This window comes from Centropristis striata, chromosome 1, assembly GCF_030273125.1.
Source record: "Centropristis striata isolate RG_2023a ecotype Rhode Island chromosome 1, C.striata_1.0, whole genome shotgun sequence".
In the NCBI taxonomy this organism is placed as follows: Eukaryota; Metazoa; Chordata; class Actinopteri; order Perciformes; family Serranidae; genus Centropristis; species Centropristis striata.
Window position 1 is genome coordinate 41341941 of NC_081517.1, and position 17703 is coordinate 41359643.

The window sequence follows — 17703 nt, forward strand, 5'->3', positions numbered from 1 at the left end:
TTAGTTGTCACCTTTCTGTTCAAAAGCTCAGAAAACTTCAACTTGATCCCAAAAAATACAGCTGCTTTTCTGCTGCAGAATATTCATAGTCTGTGTAAAAGTACTCAAGACAAAAAATATTGAAGTGTGATTTTTAATCATCAAAACATCCCCAGTGAGTAAATGCTTTTAGAGTTGCACAACGATCGGTGATGCTGCAAAATGATTATCAATAAGCATCCAAAATCTTGATTTATTACTCACAACTGCGTAACTCATAAGACTGTTTATTATATAAAGGATAAGTAATTGGGAGTGTGAGAGGGCTTGAGAGTTCCTTCAAAAGGAGGTAAGGAAGATAAAAGGCCTACTGTGTGCTACAATATCCAAACATTTGACCTACTTACAGCCTAACCTTTATTTCCACCCTCCTTGATGTTGTTGTCTGTTGATGCCCCAAAGTCCTACTTGATGGGGTTTTTTCATGAGATTTCCTGGAGATGGGAGATCCCGCTCTCTTCAAGGTGACTTGGACCTCCCCGCAGAAAAGCCCTTTAATTTCCTCTTTCCTTGATCTCACTTTCTCTCAAGTACCACCGCCCACACACGCATACCGCTGACGGCAGCCTGGACTTTAATAGAGCCCGCTCTTCTAATCGCTTTGCTTCTCCTCTTCATGTTTTATTTCCTTCTCCTTTCCCCTGTTTACTGACTCTTTTAAATATGTCCCTACAGACGCTATACTTCCTCCTGTCTGTTGAATCTCTCAACCTATTCCACCACATTCACATCTTTTATCTTTCATCCTCGTTCGACCTTCTGTCTTCTCTCATGTAGTCCTAAACATCAGTGCTCAACATCCCCATGATTGTCTGGTTTCTTTTATTTGGATGACAAAAAAGTGGCACATATATAACAAGACTGACGAAAATAACACTTCCCACTTTCAGTCTTTCCTCTCAACTCACCCTGCAGCTAAAACATCCCTCCACCAGTTAAAATCTAACAGCCTTTTTTAACACTGCAATCATCTCTCTCAAGCTTCTCTAACCTGGAGGAAGTCCTCAAATTGATCTTGACCAGTAAACCTACCTCAATCCCTCCCCCTCTCTGAACCACCATCATCAATTCCCCCAATCCAGCGGATGTCACAAATCACTCATCCAAATGTCCCTTTCATTTAACAGTGTTTTAGTTCCCAAAAGGCCTGGAGGACTGCCCATTATAATCAGACTGCACTCATTGCATCACCAAAGCACTCCACTTCAACACAAACACTTCTCTCTTCAGTCCTCATCCTCCTGGTCCTTTCCACTTCTTCCTAAACCATCAGCCAGATGGTCTTTGCTATCCTTGGTGCCTTGGGGGTATTCCCAATGTATAACAGGAAATTTAAACGTCTACGCTACCACTGCCTCATCTGACTGTGATAAAAACATTAGTTATGTTCAAACAGAAGTGGCAGCGCCTTGTTTTGAAATTCTTCCACGGTAACTGTGTGCTACAGATCTCATCTTTTCAGATCCTGCCAATCTTTTTCTGTTTCTCTCCTAAAAAAATTGATGCCACTGAACAATTAAACCAATTTTCATGAAAACTACTTTACATAGCAAAATTATAGTAGTGATTGCAATAACTGAAAGTAGAGGTACTAGTGGTTAAGTTCTTGCAGGAGAACCTGTAATGCCTACTCGATTGTTAGGGGAACCTACACAGAGATGAAAGTTTGGGGGAAAACATGAAGTGTCAAAGAGGTATGAAGTCTATAAAGAGGCATTTCATAGAAATTCCCAGTTTGATTGCGGCTGCAGACCTAACCCAAACCAAATTTTCCAAGTCAATTGCGAGTAATCACTCAAGACCAAATTTTTGCTTTGGCACATCAAAAATTCATCCAGTCAAAAAATTTGTTACAGGCAAGATATGTGTAAAAACTTGATTCTGAGGTAAGTATTGTGCTGCAGAGATGCGATATGATTAAAAATTCTATCCTACAAACTACAAAAATTTTTGTTTGGTACAGTACAGACCTTCTAAGACCAGTCTATTCTCCAGGAAAGCATGCCACCTGAAACACTCTCTATTGACGTCCTTTATAACTCATCTTACTCGTACCCCCCTTCATGTTTTGCAAACACAAGCTTCAAAGCCAGGAAATCTCACTGTCCATATGAGAATGGTTTTAGGAAGGCCCTGGGGTCAGTTACGCAGCAACAGTCAGGACTGTGGGAATGTGAAGCTTTCTGCAAACAAAGTCGAGGATACCCCTCATCTCTCACTCTCCAAGGCCCTGCAGCAACAACCACAGCCAGAAAAATGGTATTTCATCACACTGATCCATGTGAACTGAGAAAATGCCACTCTTGTCTCAATATTGTCAGCTTATCTTTGTACTTACATTCACTAATCCTGACTTATTTATATTGCCTCGCCCATTGACCTGAAGGGTTATACAGAAGAGATACAAAGAAGGCATTTTGACTGATTGTGGGTAATGAAAATAAAAGTGTAGCTGCTTGGTTTGTAGACAGTAAACTGCCTATTATTAGGGTTGGGCGATGTCTCTTGAATTTGCATATTATAATGTTCACAGTGAATGATCAACGATGACATAATAATGGTCCACAAGTCAACATTACGAACAAAAGTATGTCTGTTATCTTATCAGTGACATTTTTTTTTAATCAGAAATAAAGTTAAAATTAGTTCAACCAAAAACTTTTCTAATTCGGATTCATCCAAACTTTATTTTAGGGAAAGAGTGACAGCTCTAGTGTCCACCTTCAGTTGCACTTGCCAGAAAATAAAATTCTAAGCCGAACTAAAATAAATTATAAAAACACCAGAGCAAACAGAAAGCAAATTAAAGTATTAACTTTACCAGAGACAAGAAGCCAAGATAGATCCTCAAATATTTAAATTGCACTAAGATTTTACAGCTAAGATAGAGCTTTAAAAAGGAGAAGACCACTCCCACAGAAACTTAGAAACAAAGGCAATAACAGCTCAATTTAGCCTAAATAACCAAGGTAAGCCAAATCAAATCTAAGATAAGCCCAAACTAAATAAATTACAACAACACCAGAGCAACAGAGAGCAAATAAAGTATTAACTTTACCAGAGACAAGAAGCCAAGATAGATTCTCAAAGATTTAAAATGCACTGTATGTAAACATATTAGTCTGACCAATGTCGGAGCTCTCCAACTCCGATTAAGACACCAAGATAATGCGATTGGAATAGGATTTTCGCCGGCATTGTATGACATGACAACGCATGTGCGCATGTTCAACTCACCACCCCTGCGCTGGCGTATGACCCCGGAACAATAAAACATTCAAGAAAGCCGGTCACATTAGCCGGTCTCAGTAGCCGGTTGTGTTAGCTGGTCAGTAGCGACAGCACAAAGTGTCAAACTGAGGTCAACTGGAAAGTGGCTGTATTAACCCGTTGGAAATAAGCATATCGCCTCCCAGTGTTTAGGAGACACGTTCCGATCAGTTATTCGATTTTCTCAGTTGCATGTAAACTGGAGAGGACAGAAGTCCAATTAGACGCCAAAATCCATTTTTAAGCATAGTTCAATTAAATTGTGCATGTAAACGCACTGACTGAACGACCCTACTGATGTTGAGTGTTATTATGTTGGTTCCAATACATTGCTGCTTTATCAAAACAAGAGGTGAAGCTGAGCCAGCTGAACTTCAGAACACAAAGTGGTTCTTCCCTGTTGGCTTTAAAATCAGATAAACAAACCTATTTCTGGTAAATGTGACTAATGTGTTGCTCTCAATGGATCTCCTCTAAAATCTCTTCTGTGAACATGTATACCTAAAGAAAATGCATCATTGCAGAAAAAGTTACAGTCTATACTGGCGTTGAATAATTTGATACCCAACAATATCAACAGATATACAGTATAAGGACTACACTTCTTTCTAGTTTGACAAACAATCAATACTGTTGTGTTTGCAACAGAGGTATGTAGGTTGGCAAAGACAAAAACCACAACATCCAGGCCAGATTTCAAGTATTAGTTGGAAACCTACAAACGTTGCTGCCTGTCCAGACCCCTTCACAAACATGTCCTAATGCACCTCTTGACAGTTTGTTGCTAAAAAATGTACATTGAAACGAATAACTTCTATGCAACCAGGCATAAAGAAACACAACAACACCGAAATAAATCCTATCTTTAACTTTGTGTGCTCAGCTTCTGTTGACAGTGTGTCAGAGGGAAGTGGACTTCTCGCTATGGTTTACCAAAAGTTGTTTTAAAAGGAAAAGCTTTGTTGGATTAGTTATAGGCCTAATTTGACAAGTAACTTATCTTTACTATCACTGTGTTCTAACGGTGTGTAAACAGTGGGATTCTGTGGTTAGGCTCAGTGCATCACATGGATCTTGTGCAAAGGGAAAAGCAACTTTGCAGCTGCACTTTCGTGATCCGTATGATATAAAACGTTACTTCAACTTCTCGCCCGAGGACGTTGTTTCGAGACATGACTCATCTGACACTGTGCTTAAAATAAAAAAATTTAAATCTACTGACTGTAAAAGCATCTATCACGCTTTCCCTATCACACATTTCGTTGTAATGCAACACCCTCAAATTCAAAACTTTTACCATTACTTCTAATGCAAAGACAACAGGGTTTATAACTCCTTCTTACGGGTTTTTACGAGATTATTCAAATGTGATTCTTATGCAAACTAAAAAAAAAGTGGGCCATGTTGTTTTGAGTGAATTAAAGGGAACTTTGCCAATATTTTTTAATCAGCTCTATGTCACTGCAGCACTAGCATCACATGCAAATGAACGACACCCTACCTCCCTCCATGCCACCAGGACCCAAAGTCCCCACGATGTAAAACAATGCATTTCTTTCATTCATCAAACACAAAAAAAGATTGCAAAGTTTCTCTTTAGCAGACATTTATTTACATAAAATTTTCAAGATTAAAAAGTTTAGTCCCTGATCTATGACACTGGTTTTCAGTCTTGACTTCAGGACCAACACACAGACGTTTCTCACTCTAGCTATCTCATCAAGGACAGGCTCAGACCTGAGAGGTCAAGGGAAAGCAGTTAACTAGCAGGAAGGTCAGAGAAGCAGTAGTATTGTCCTGGAGAAGAAATAGGAGCCAACAGTCTACAACATCTTTAAAAACAGCACTGTGAAATTATTTAAACCAGTGTTGGCTGTGTTTGTGTTTTTTGACCTGACTTCACAACACTCCTCCTGACCTTGGCTTAACATGTGTTGGACACTACTTTTATGAAATGAAATGCAGGTTGTAATTTATCTCAATGTTAGTGACGTTTAAATCAAACTCAACTGACTTCCAGACTAGAAAAACAAGAGATATTCAGGGGGTAAATATTTTGTCTGGTAATGGAGCTCTGTACAATTCTGGTGTTTATAGCAGTAGTGTGTAATGAAAAGTTTCAGACTTGAGTTTGTGTGAATAAACGCCCACAGATTTTTTCTAACCTCAAAACATGAAGGGTTGGGGTCAAACACAGGTTGAAAATGAGTGCACTCTCGCACTACGCTGGCTATGTGGAGCACATGTAAACATCATATCTTGGTATCAGAAACCTTGATAAAAACCTTCTTCCCGTTTTTGAAAAAGCTGAATTTGCTCCCTGGATTACTCTAATAGAAATATGGGTACTGTGGCAAGTTAAAACTTTATACAGGTTTCTCACCATTCTGTCAAGTTTAGATACGTCTAAAGTTAGTCAACAAAACAAAAGATAACAAAAACTATGTAATGATGGTCTACATGTTGGATCAAAGTTAAAGTCTGACACCATTAATGCACATGATACTTTGTGTTGCCATTATCGCAAATACATTATCTCTAATGGATTATATGAATATCGAAATAGTAAATCCAGTAAGAGCTCAAACTGGGTTCCTCCTTGATTCTTTAGGTAGCTTAGTCAGTAGAGATATTACAGATTTTCTAGATGCTACAAAGTCAGAGATGTGGCTGTTCTGCTAATTATGATCCAAAGCATTATAATAAAAACATTATAATGATGCAGTGACATAAGTCACCAGGTCTCTGTTTCTCATTTGTCCGTATTCCACATCGCTGCAAAACCAGGAGAAGTCTCAAAACTAAACTACAGGTGTGTCTATTATACAGTTACCATCTATATAAACAAATATGCTGAGTTTAAGTGTCAGAAACACCTCTTAGCAGAGCAGTAGGCTATACAATTCAACAGCAGCACAAACATCTCTGCAACCATTTAAACAAAAACTCTATATTATATCCTTCACACTGATGAGGGCTACTTCAGGGCTGTTTTACGTGGATGATTTTTGGCTAGATGTACCTTATAAAGTGGCAACCGAGTATATACTGAGGACAGATTACTGGACCATATTAACATTCAGTCCATCCACCGTTACTTCAGTAGCTGCCTTCTGTGAGACTAAAGTTGCTCCTGTGCATTGCGAAATAAGAGCAGTAATCCAGTATGTGTTCCAAAATGTTAGCAGTCCAAATCTCCAAACAAAGTATTGTTATTGTCCCTTGTTTTATGTCATTCGTGTGCCTCTGAGAACATCTGGGTAAAGCAAAATGTATTGCCAACAAGTGAAGTTAACTCCTCATGGGGGTCTGTTAGCATTTGGGACAAAAAAACTCGACTATCAGAGAAAACAACGATAATTCAACTGCTACTTTACACCTACATCTTCACTGTCTACACTATAAACAAGTTGAATGTTAAAAGTTTGTGCTCACATAACTAACGTGTTGCATGCGGTTTGAGCTCCTCGCACTTTGCAGCTCTGGACTCAAGTTTGTGCAGCTTGTTTAAAAGGCAAAGTTTCAGCGACGGAACCAACACAAGTACCAAACTTAGTCCAATTGTTTAAAAGAATGCTTGAAGCATTACGACACAGTACGAGCAGCCACAGTGACACCGAAAACTTCTTTCAAATCGCTAACAAGCTTCCACAGCAACAGAAGTGCGTTAAGTTGGCTAGCGTGAGCAATGCTAACTAAGCTAAGCAAACGAGCTATTGCGTTAGCTGGCTAATGCTAGGCCCACTTCCACTGGTCGGCTACTACAATATTCTCCAGTTGTGATGGTGCACTTTGTGATTTTATTCTGTGTTTACCTCGGAAATGTGGAGATGAACAAAGACAGCAGGCCTCTCCGGTGACTCCTTTATTGGTCGTGTATCCAGACCGAGGTGTCCCTGAAGGAGCTGGGTGAAGCTAACACCACAGGCTCCGGGGAGGTGAAACGCTCCTTCTTCGCTCCTCGGTTTCCCACCAGCAGCAAGTCAAGTGTTTGCACCTCACTAACAGCAGCTAGCACGTTAGCTACGGGAGCTAACTAGCTTCCACAAGCCAAGTTCGTGCAATGTTAGCAGGCTAGTAAAACACCGCTAACGTTAGCTGAGTGTTGGTCGACCCTTTGGCTCTGTTCTTTCACTGGGCGACATATGACGGAGTCCGACCGTTACAAGAGGGGGAACACATCCACCGAGCCCGAACAGCGGGTCAGTTGTGGGTGATCTGCCGTTCACAGGCTCATCAATAGCCGCCAGCTTGGTTCGTCTCCGGACTCTCCACCGACTGGAGAGAATGGCTGTCGCAACATGATGATGGCACGTTTTTGTTTGATTGTGGGCGCTCGGATATGATGTCATATATACTCCCTGGATGACATCCATGTAAGAAAATAATAGTAATATTTGGATGTATTTAAATATACCAAAGCCATAGTAAATATTATGTAACATATTGTATTTAATTTGATTATTAATAATAATAATAATAATTTAATGTAGCTTTTCTTTTATTTATGTATTGTTTTGTTTTTAATAGAAAACAAATAAAACTCATCCAAAATTTGCTGTAAAAATATTGGATATATTTAAATGTACCCAAATTATACGAAATATTACATTGCATATTATATGATATTTAATAAACTAATAATAATAATAATATAATTTATCTAATTTTATTTTTATTTTATTTATGTATTGTTTTGTTTATAATAACAAAAATTCTATGAAAAAGTCTCATGCAAATTTTTCTGCAAAATTGCAACTGTAAAATAAATCACTGTTACATTAATGTCTTCATCTGTCTGTATAAAAGTGTTTTTTTTTTCACATTTTTATTGTATTTCTTTTCTTTATTTATGTTTCTCGATTTTTGCTAAACTTGCGTTTATTGTTAACTTGATAATAAACCAAATTCTGATTCTGATCCTTTAACTTTATTTATTTATTTGATATTTTGCTAAAAAAATTTAAAATTACATATACATTTTATAAAAATACAACTGTAAAAGAAATAAGTGAGTGATTCTGGTTAATTTTTAGTAGTGTGCTACAATTAACATCAATATCAATAATGCATAAAGAATAAAAAAACATGAGTGAGGATAACATATTTTAATGTGTTTCTCAAGCCTTATTAGATATGCAGAATTGATATGTTAATGACCCATTTTTATTCCGGTTATTATCAATTAGTTGATTCCAAAGTCATTTCCGGGAGGATTTGAAGTGATCTCTATTTGTCTGTGAAGTGTATGTTGAATATGCTAATTATTGCATTTTTAATCAGTATTATGTAGACCACTGAATCCAATCAGTTGTGATTTAAATTCTTAATGACTTCAAAGCCAATATGTCTTTTATTATAAGACAGACCATATGCAGTAGCTGCACAAATGCAAATTCTCTCTGGTAGACAAGTCAACATGATTTCATTGTAAGCGTACATGTGTCCTTTGTGATTAAACAAACACAAGATTGATACCATGAAGGGACTTATTTCATAAGAATTTTATTAATAATTAATTATTTTATGAGGACTAAATTGTGCCAAAAAACTCACTTACATGCCAGTTGTACACCCATCTTTAAATCTATCCAAAGAGTAGTCCCAATGCGATAAATAGTCTTTACACCTAATGTGGCTGTTTATTAAATGAGACAAAACATCTGGAATTGCTGAAACAGTTATAAATAATTCATAAATGTTGTTGTTTTTTCCCAAAATGACAACCATTTTCATTATCATTTTACTTTTATGCTTAATTTTTTCTCAATTATAAAAAAAAAAAAGGAAAACCTCTTTTTAAAAATATATCTACAAAATTATGTGATGATCTGCTTTTTTTAAATTTTCTAGTTTTGATCACATTTTATCGGCCTGGATCGCACCTTTTGATCAATAAATTTATTGGGCAGAAAATACATGAGAGGGGAAAAACTCCAAATGCAAATTTGCATGGTGTGTCAGAAATCATGCAGGTTGAAAACCTAGACCTTATTCTTTCCAGCATGTTCAGCCTCATTTATTCATAGGCAACAACAAAAAAGAAAAGAAAAGCAAGTTATCATGGATTACTGCTGCTGCTGCTGCTCAAGTTGGTCCTGCAGTGCCAGCCCTGGTTAGCTTTGGCTCATGGTCATTTTCATGCCCTGTATCTGGATCCTCCAGGGAGAGTCTGAAACCCAGAGATATCACTAAGCACCAAACATGTGATCCTGAGACGTGTGGAATTGAGACTGGCATCTGGTCAACGAAGACTGAAAAGCAGACCCTGGAAACAAAGACCGACTGCGAATATCCTCACTTTGGTACTAAGCACTCCGTAGATGTGTGCTTTTATGGAAATTGTTCCTGTAAGCGGATTCCTCAAAAAATCTGAACCCCTGGCCTGAGTCTTTCACTGGTGTCATCCCTCTTAATGTTGTTTTGGTTGGTTTGTCAGTGAAACTAAACATTAAAATATACTGGTTAATCCTGAGTGGTGCATATGTTTATGTCAGGGCTGCAGCCAGTACTTTAGAAATACTGAGATCATATCTCAACATTTCCACAAACACACGCAGCAGATCATTTTTGAAGAAATCTGAATCTTCATACCATGTTTAATTCATTAAACTGTTTTTGTTAAGTTTTAGTCATGCAAAAACAGTTTCCTTACACAACTGTCTGAAACACTGACCCACTAAAGTAAAGTAATGTCTGGAGTGAAGCAGTAATAGTAATAGCATATGGTCTTTATATCATTTTTTTCATTTATTTACTTTTATATCTTTTAATGTTTTGTTATTTTAAGATTTTTAGGCCTAATGATTTTATGTTGTTTGATTCTGTAATTTGGTCTGTTTCAGTGTGATTTTCGTAGAATTTTTTATTTTGTTTTTTCTTCTATTTTTTCGTAACTTACTGTCACATTTTTAACCCTTTATTGGGCAAAGAACGATATTTGGTAACTTCAGTGGACATCAAAATGGAGTCCCCATGACTCTCAGTGAGGTCGTAGAACAAGCCAATAAGCGAAGACCAAGCAGTATAATACAATAATGATAATAATAATAATGATAATAATAATAATAATAATAATAATAATAATAATAATAATAATAATAATAATAATAATAATAGTAACTCAATTGACTTTGATTTTCAAAATAAAAATGAAACATATTTTAAAAAGTAATGTAATATCCCCCAATAACACTAATTTGAAATTTCCAAGTATTTCAATGAGTGCCCTATAAAGGGTTAAAATAAATTGATTATTTATAATTTTCCCTCTCTGATTTTTTCATTTTCTTGTATTATTATTTTATTTAGTATTTTATGTGCAAAAATAATATAAAATAAAAATGACTTAAAGAAAATTGGGAAATTGAATAACATTTGATTAAATTGAATTGCATTTTAGTGGCCAAAAAAGGTAAATATCCTGTTTTTCAGAAAAAAAATAAAAAATAATAATAATATATATATATATTTTATTATATATTATATTATATTATATTATATTATATTATATTATATTATATTATATATATATATTTATGTTACACAGATGCTTGGTGAGACCCATGCTCTCAGAGAAGAATTACATATACATGGAAAATAGTTGAATTGTTATTATTAATCCCTTTTATTAAGTAAAACCTAACAAACAAAGTTGGCCTCACCATTTAATAAAGTCCCTTCATGTGCAACTTCCAATCATAAAATATAACATTTTTGGTAACGCTTTATATTAAGGTCCTTGTAATAACCATTAATTAACAAGTAATAAGGCATTGTTCTCGCTTTAGATCCCTTTAGCTGCAAAAAGCAGAGTTAACTGTTAACAAGTGCATAGTTAACTTATAGTTAACTTATAATAGATGAGCAATAAAGTATATTTTAACATCAATAAGCAAACAAAAGATTAGTCAAGGCATGGCAAAGACATAATGGGTGGGTTATGGGTGTTTGTAATGCTATTATGAAGAATTATAAGATATATTTACTATTATAAATCTCTTATAGCCTGCTATTAGCTGTATTATAATGCCATTATTAACACTTATATAGGCTTATAAACACACAGTAATGTTAATAAGCATCTTGTAAGGACTTACAAGGGCCTTATTACTTGTTAATTAATGGTTATTACAAGTTATTATAAAGCGTTGCCAAATATTTTGCTTCACATCCCCAAATTTCCTGGTAAAAGAGAACAGAGGACATGACCTTTGTATCCTCAGCTGCACTGACTCGTGTGTCTTATCAAATGTTGTCCAAATGGAGCAAGAAGCAGTCTTTCATAAGAGGCAGCGGAAAGTTTCACACGCTTTAAAATTGCTCATGACGACTTTACAAAATGACCAAACTCAAAACTATTGTGAAGTAAATCTCTTATAATGACACAAACACACACACACACACACACACACACACACACACAAAGATTCCCTGGTGTATGTTGTGTTTTCCACTCAAAGATTGCCCAAGAATGACTGAACGCGATGATTGCGACAGACGGACGATGCTCTGTAACATCACAGCTCTTGAAGGCAAACAAACACGGCTGTGAAATGGAGCTGACAGAGTGTGACAGGCAGCAACAGTGCCTGCTGTGTATACGGAGATTCAGTCTACAAAAAGCTTGGTAAATTCAGAGAGACGGGTCACTGGAAATATGATGTTATGAATGTGTCCTCTCGGGGATTACATCACATTTCTGTTCACTGTGACAGAAATGGCTTTAATCAAAGTCATCAACATTCCCAACCTGACACATACCAGTAACTCTATCGTACCTGGTGTGAGACTGTGTGCAGGTTCTCTGCCACAGAAGCATTGCTGCTTTATTTGCATGTAAACCAGTTGAGCCAGAATCTGGCAGCGTGTGAACAGAGCTGTTTGAAAGTCACACTGCCTGTGCACTCAGCAACAAAAACCCTCCACCTGCTGCTGCAGCGCATCTGACGGTGGAAGTGTAGTCTTACAGTGTTTATACTTTCTCAGTACAGTAATGTTGTGTTTGTATTTATGGACTTGATTTGTACTCTTTAAAATTAGGTCACAAAGTTCTTCACGCAAAGCAAAAACATTTAATTAATTTTGATATTTTTTATTTATTTTATTTTTTTTTATATTTCATTTTTTAAAATATTTTTATTTATTCATTTCTATCCGTTATCCATTTGCATATTATTTTCCCAATTAATCAACCAATTGTCTGATTTATAAAATGTCGAGAGATAGCGATAGAGGACAAAAAAGCTGTTAAACTGAGCAAGAATAAAATGAATTCAAGTAAAATAAATTAACAGAAATAAGGAAAGCTCAAGTAAAATAAGAACAGATTCTCTGATAAAAGTCGATGTATGTAAGTAGATGTATGGATTTTAATTCTGTACAACACTTTAATGTTATGCTGGGGTTCCTTTTAATGACTTCATACTTTCTTTCCGAAAAAGTTTGTGAATTTCCAAAGTATTATTTTATTATATTATATATTATATAGTATTATTTTATATATATATTTTATAATTAACCTGAACTTGGAAAACAACTCAAGTTATTAAATATACATAGTATTGGTATTTGCCGTTTTGAATTTTATTTCGAACATTTAAACATTTCGAACATTTTTTACAAAAAAAAATATGTAAAAAGAAGCAGAAAAGAAAGAAAAAGTAACAGTATTTTTTTAAATCATCACCACTTCCCCCTCAGATATTGCTATTGCTATTAAAAGATATAAATGAGATTAATAACAGAAAACAGGAAGAAAGTTAAGAAAGAAAGAAATAATTAAAATTGCTTTAGTTTTAGGGGAGAAGAAGGTAGAACTGTTAGCGTCTGAAATGTGGTGGAGTAGAAGTAGAAAGTAGCAGAAAATGGAAACATTCAGGTAAAGTGCAAATACCTTGAAACTGCACTTACATACAGTACTTGATTTAACTTTCTACTACTGGTGGTCACACATAGTTCTGATAAGCAGCCTGGCAGCCGAGGCCTGTAGCCCAAAAATAGCTTTTTGTTAGAGACAAGTGAAGAGGCTGTAGCAACAATCAAGATGTGAAAATATAAAAAACTGAAGATGGTGTTTGTTTTTTTCTCAAATTTGAAACAGATATTATGTTTGAGTTGATAAAAACATGAACAAACAGAATAATTTATTACAGTGTATACCAAAGCCTAATGCAATAGGCTTTGGTATACACTGTAATAAATTATTCTGTAGTCATTTCATTTTACTTAATATATTTGATAAAATGTATTAAATATAAATGCGTCCTTGATTTTGAGGCAGTTGTTTAAGTAAATTTTATATTGATTGATTGATTGATTGATTGCCTTTATTTCGAACATGCAAGCAATAAAAAAACAAGTTTAAATATTAATAGATGAATAAATAAAAAACAAAACAAAAAAGCAAAAAAATTGAAAAAACAGACACTTTCTGCAAGCTCGAAAGGGGGTAGGAAGATAAAAATGTTTGAGATAGAATCTACTTATTTTGATCACATTAAATATAATCTTTATGTGTATGTAATTCTAAATCAAGAGAATTATGATTGAATCCAACACAATAGAATTTGCTTTTAATTGACAGGCACTTCCTGTTAAGTTGTTATTAACTCAACTTGTAACGTAGTTAGATTGAATTAATAATATTGCGTGCAATCTGTTGCCTCAATTTTATTGAGTAGCTATCGTTTATCTTTTTTCACAGTGTGTTGCAACAATCAAGATGTGAAAATATAAAAAACTGAAAAGATGGTGTTTGTTTTTTCTCAAATTTGAAACAGATATTATGTTTGTGTTGATAAAAGACATGAACAAACAGATGCAATAGGCTTTGGTATACCTGTGTAAACAGAAACTCAGCATTTCCTTCTGAAAATGTCAATGTTGAGTCAGCAGCGACTGAGCAGACAGACAGCAGCGAGGTGACAGACAGAACGGCTGTCTGGAAATCTAATGATGAAAGGCGGAGAGAAAAGAGGAGAGAAAATGGAGTGAGAGGCTCATTTCTCATTTGTATTCATTGGTTTGCATGGATTGTCTGCCCTTGCTCCCTCAGACCTTCCACTGGTTTGAATTCCATCAGGCACACAGAGCTTAAAGAGGACTCATCAGTGGATTCACAGCAGTGGACACAGACTGTGAAACAGAGAGTATACTGTGACAGAAACACTTATATAAAACCCGCCTGCCCCTGCCCCAAGGTCAGGCTTCAGGATCTGATGTTTACACTTAATGGCCACTTTATTAGGTACACCTTGCTGGCTAATAAAGTGGCGGTTTGGTCTTCTACTGCTGTATACCTTGGTTGTAACGAGTTGAGTTACTGTTACCTTTCTATCTCGAACCAGTCTGGCCAGTGGCGGTTCTAGACCAATTTTACTGTGGGGGCCAATGAGGGGCCAGTGTTTAATCAGAGGGGCACATTAGCACATGAAAGAATGGCAAAGATGATATTTAAGCATTCAAAATCTTTCAATGTCTTGAAAAAGACACAAAATGACCAAAAAAGACACAAAATGACCAAAAAAAAGACACAAAATAACTAAAACAGACACAAAAAAAGAAACATAAATGACACCAATGACAAAAAAAGACACAAAATGACCAAAAAAGACAAAAAAAAAAAAAAAAAAATTACTAAAAATGACACAACAACAGACACAAAATTACCACAAAAAAAAGACACAAAAAAGACACAAATGTCCAAAAAAGACACAAAATGACTTACAAAGACATGAAAAGACATGAAAAAGATTCAAAAATTGACAAAATAGCCCCATAAGACTCCATAGAGTTAAACTATTATACAATGTACACATTCTGGGTTTCTTTTGTGTACAATGAGATATTGTTTGAACAAAAAAAAGGTTAGAATTGTTTCATTGTTCATTGTGATAAATTGATCATTTTATTATTAATTTGACACAGGGGCCACAGCAGGGGCCAAAGGCTTCTTTACAGGGGCAGTGGCCCCTGTAGGCCCCTGTGTAGAACCGCCACTGAGTCTGGCCATTTTCCAATTCAATTCAATTGGCTTTATTGGCATGACGTAACAATGTATATATTGCCAAAGCAAGCATCAGAAAAAAAGAAAACAAGATAAGGAAAGCAATATTTACAATAAATTATTATAATTCTGTTATTCATTCTAAAAGAAAAGAAAAACTAATAACAATAAAAGAAAGCAATATTTACAATCATTGAATTACAGTCAGTATATAATTTATACAATTTAACTGTCCCAGCAAAAAAAGAAGAAAAAATCAAATAAAAAATAAAAACAAAAACAAAACAACCAACAGCTGTGTGTCACTCGCTGTCCCTCAGTGTGTGACTTTTTCTGTGTGAATTTTCCTCTGACCTCTGGTATCAACAGGGCATCAACACTTTAATAAATTATTCTGTAGTCATTTAATTTTACTTAATATATTTGATAAAATGTATTAAATATGAATGCATCCTTGATTTTGAGGCAGTTGTTTAAGTAACTTTAATATAAAATGTTTGAGATAGAATCTACTTATTTTGATCACATTAAATGTAATCTTTATGTGTATGTAATTCTAAATCAAGAGAATTTTGAATATTTCTAACACAATAGAATTAGTCCGTTTTTAATTGACAGGCACTTCCTGTTAAGTTGTTATTAACTCAACTTGTAACTTAGTTAGATTGAATTAATAATATTGCATGTAATCTGTTGCCTACATTTTATTGAGTAGCTATTGTTTATCTTTTTTTACAGTGAAGGCTCACTGGATATTTTTTTCTTTTTAGTACCATTCTCTGTAAACCCAGATGGTTTTGCATGAAAATCCCAGTAGATCAGCAGTTTGTGAAACACTCAGAGCAGCCTGTCTGGCACCAACAACCATGCCACGTTCAAAGTCACTTAAATTACTTTTCTGATGCTCAGTTTGAACTTTAGCAGCTCTTCTTCATTATGTCTACATACTAAATGCATTGAGTTGCTGCCATGTGGTGAGCTGACTCGATATATTTGCATTAACGAGCAGTTGAACAGGTGTATCCAATAAAGTGGCTAGTGAATTCATACAAGATGTGGAAATATATTGAATATATTTAAATATACCCAAATTATACTAAATATCGCATTACACATTATATTATATTTGATAACAAAATTAAAATTATATGAAAAAGTCTGATGCAACTGTAAAAGAAATTACTGTCACATTCATGTTTTCATCTTTCTCTATGTATTGTATACACAGTTGGGTTTTTTTTTTGTATTTCTTTCCTTTATTTTTGCCTCTTGATCTTTACAAAAACCTGCGTTTATTGTCAATTTTATTTTCGATTGAAAACTAACTTCATTATAAGCCTTATTCTGATCCAAAGTCTGTTCTGTCACAAAGTAAGTCCTGTTTTCATACTGTGTTTCTGCAAAATAGCCACTAAAGTGCAGCAATAAGCTCTGCAGGCATTTCACCTTAGGACATTCATACTGATTCTGCAACTATTGCCGCTCATTTGCATTGCAATCCAGCATTGCTGCACAAAGTGGGAGGAGACGGTAGCAGCAGTATGTGTACAATACGTGACAACAAACTGCCCATCGTGCTGTTTCTCGCTGTAGAGATTCTACAGACTCAAGCCAAGTTGTTCTGCATTTTGCTGAAAATGATTCGATTACAGTCGGACTGAAGTGAGAGGCGTGTTTCTGCTGATATTCTGATGAATTTGGGGAACATACTTGGCACATTTTGTGGGAAGTAAAGGGTTAGGATTAGGAAAAGATGAGGTAGTTACGTTGGCAGTGTAAAAGTTCTTGGCAATCCATCCAACAGTTGTCGAGACATTTCATTCTAAACTGTAAATGTCAACCAAGTGGTGGCGCACAAGGAAAAGTCAGAGGATCACCAAAGGAAGCAGGAAGCTGCACAGAACTTTAAAGTGACACAGCCAACAAGAGATTTTATCTATTGAAATTTTATTCAAAGCTTCATCAGCAAAACAACAATATGGCAGCCTCATATGAAATATTTACAGAGGGCATTCTTTGAAAATAATATCTTTCGGTAAACCGTGTTTTCATATTTACAGTGCAAGATGCTGCAAAAAATACTGACTGACATGTTTAGAAAGTTACACTCACATTAAGATCAGTGTCGCGACTGCTTAGATTCAACACTTTTAAGTACCAAAAACTGGAAACAAAACATCAGAACAGCATCTGTAGACATAACGAATTCAGTCAGAGTTATTATCTGCTCCGTGGTGAGATGAAAATCTTATCAGCAGCGGCTTTTAGAAAGCTGTTTCAGCAACTGGTAATAATTTATCAAAAGACACAGAAATAGAGTTCAACTGATTTCACACTTTGCGATTTCAGTCTCTGAATAAAAAAACACTTTCTTCACAACCAGCAGC

At 35.4% G+C, this 17703-nt stretch overlaps 1 protein-coding gene across 1 annotated transcript in view; it reads right to left on the reverse strand.

The window, feature by feature from the left end:
* The window catches only part of fbxw7 (F-box and WD repeat domain containing 7), a 145593-nt gene extending 137971 nt beyond the window's left edge, over positions 1 to 7622 (reverse strand). The window contains exon 1 of the mRNA XM_059342530.1: positions 7125 to 7622. The gene's annotated coding sequence lies outside the window, so the exon portion shown is untranslated. The remainder of the gene's footprint in view (positions 1 to 7124) is intronic.
* Positions 7623 to 17703: the final 10081 nt, after the last annotated feature.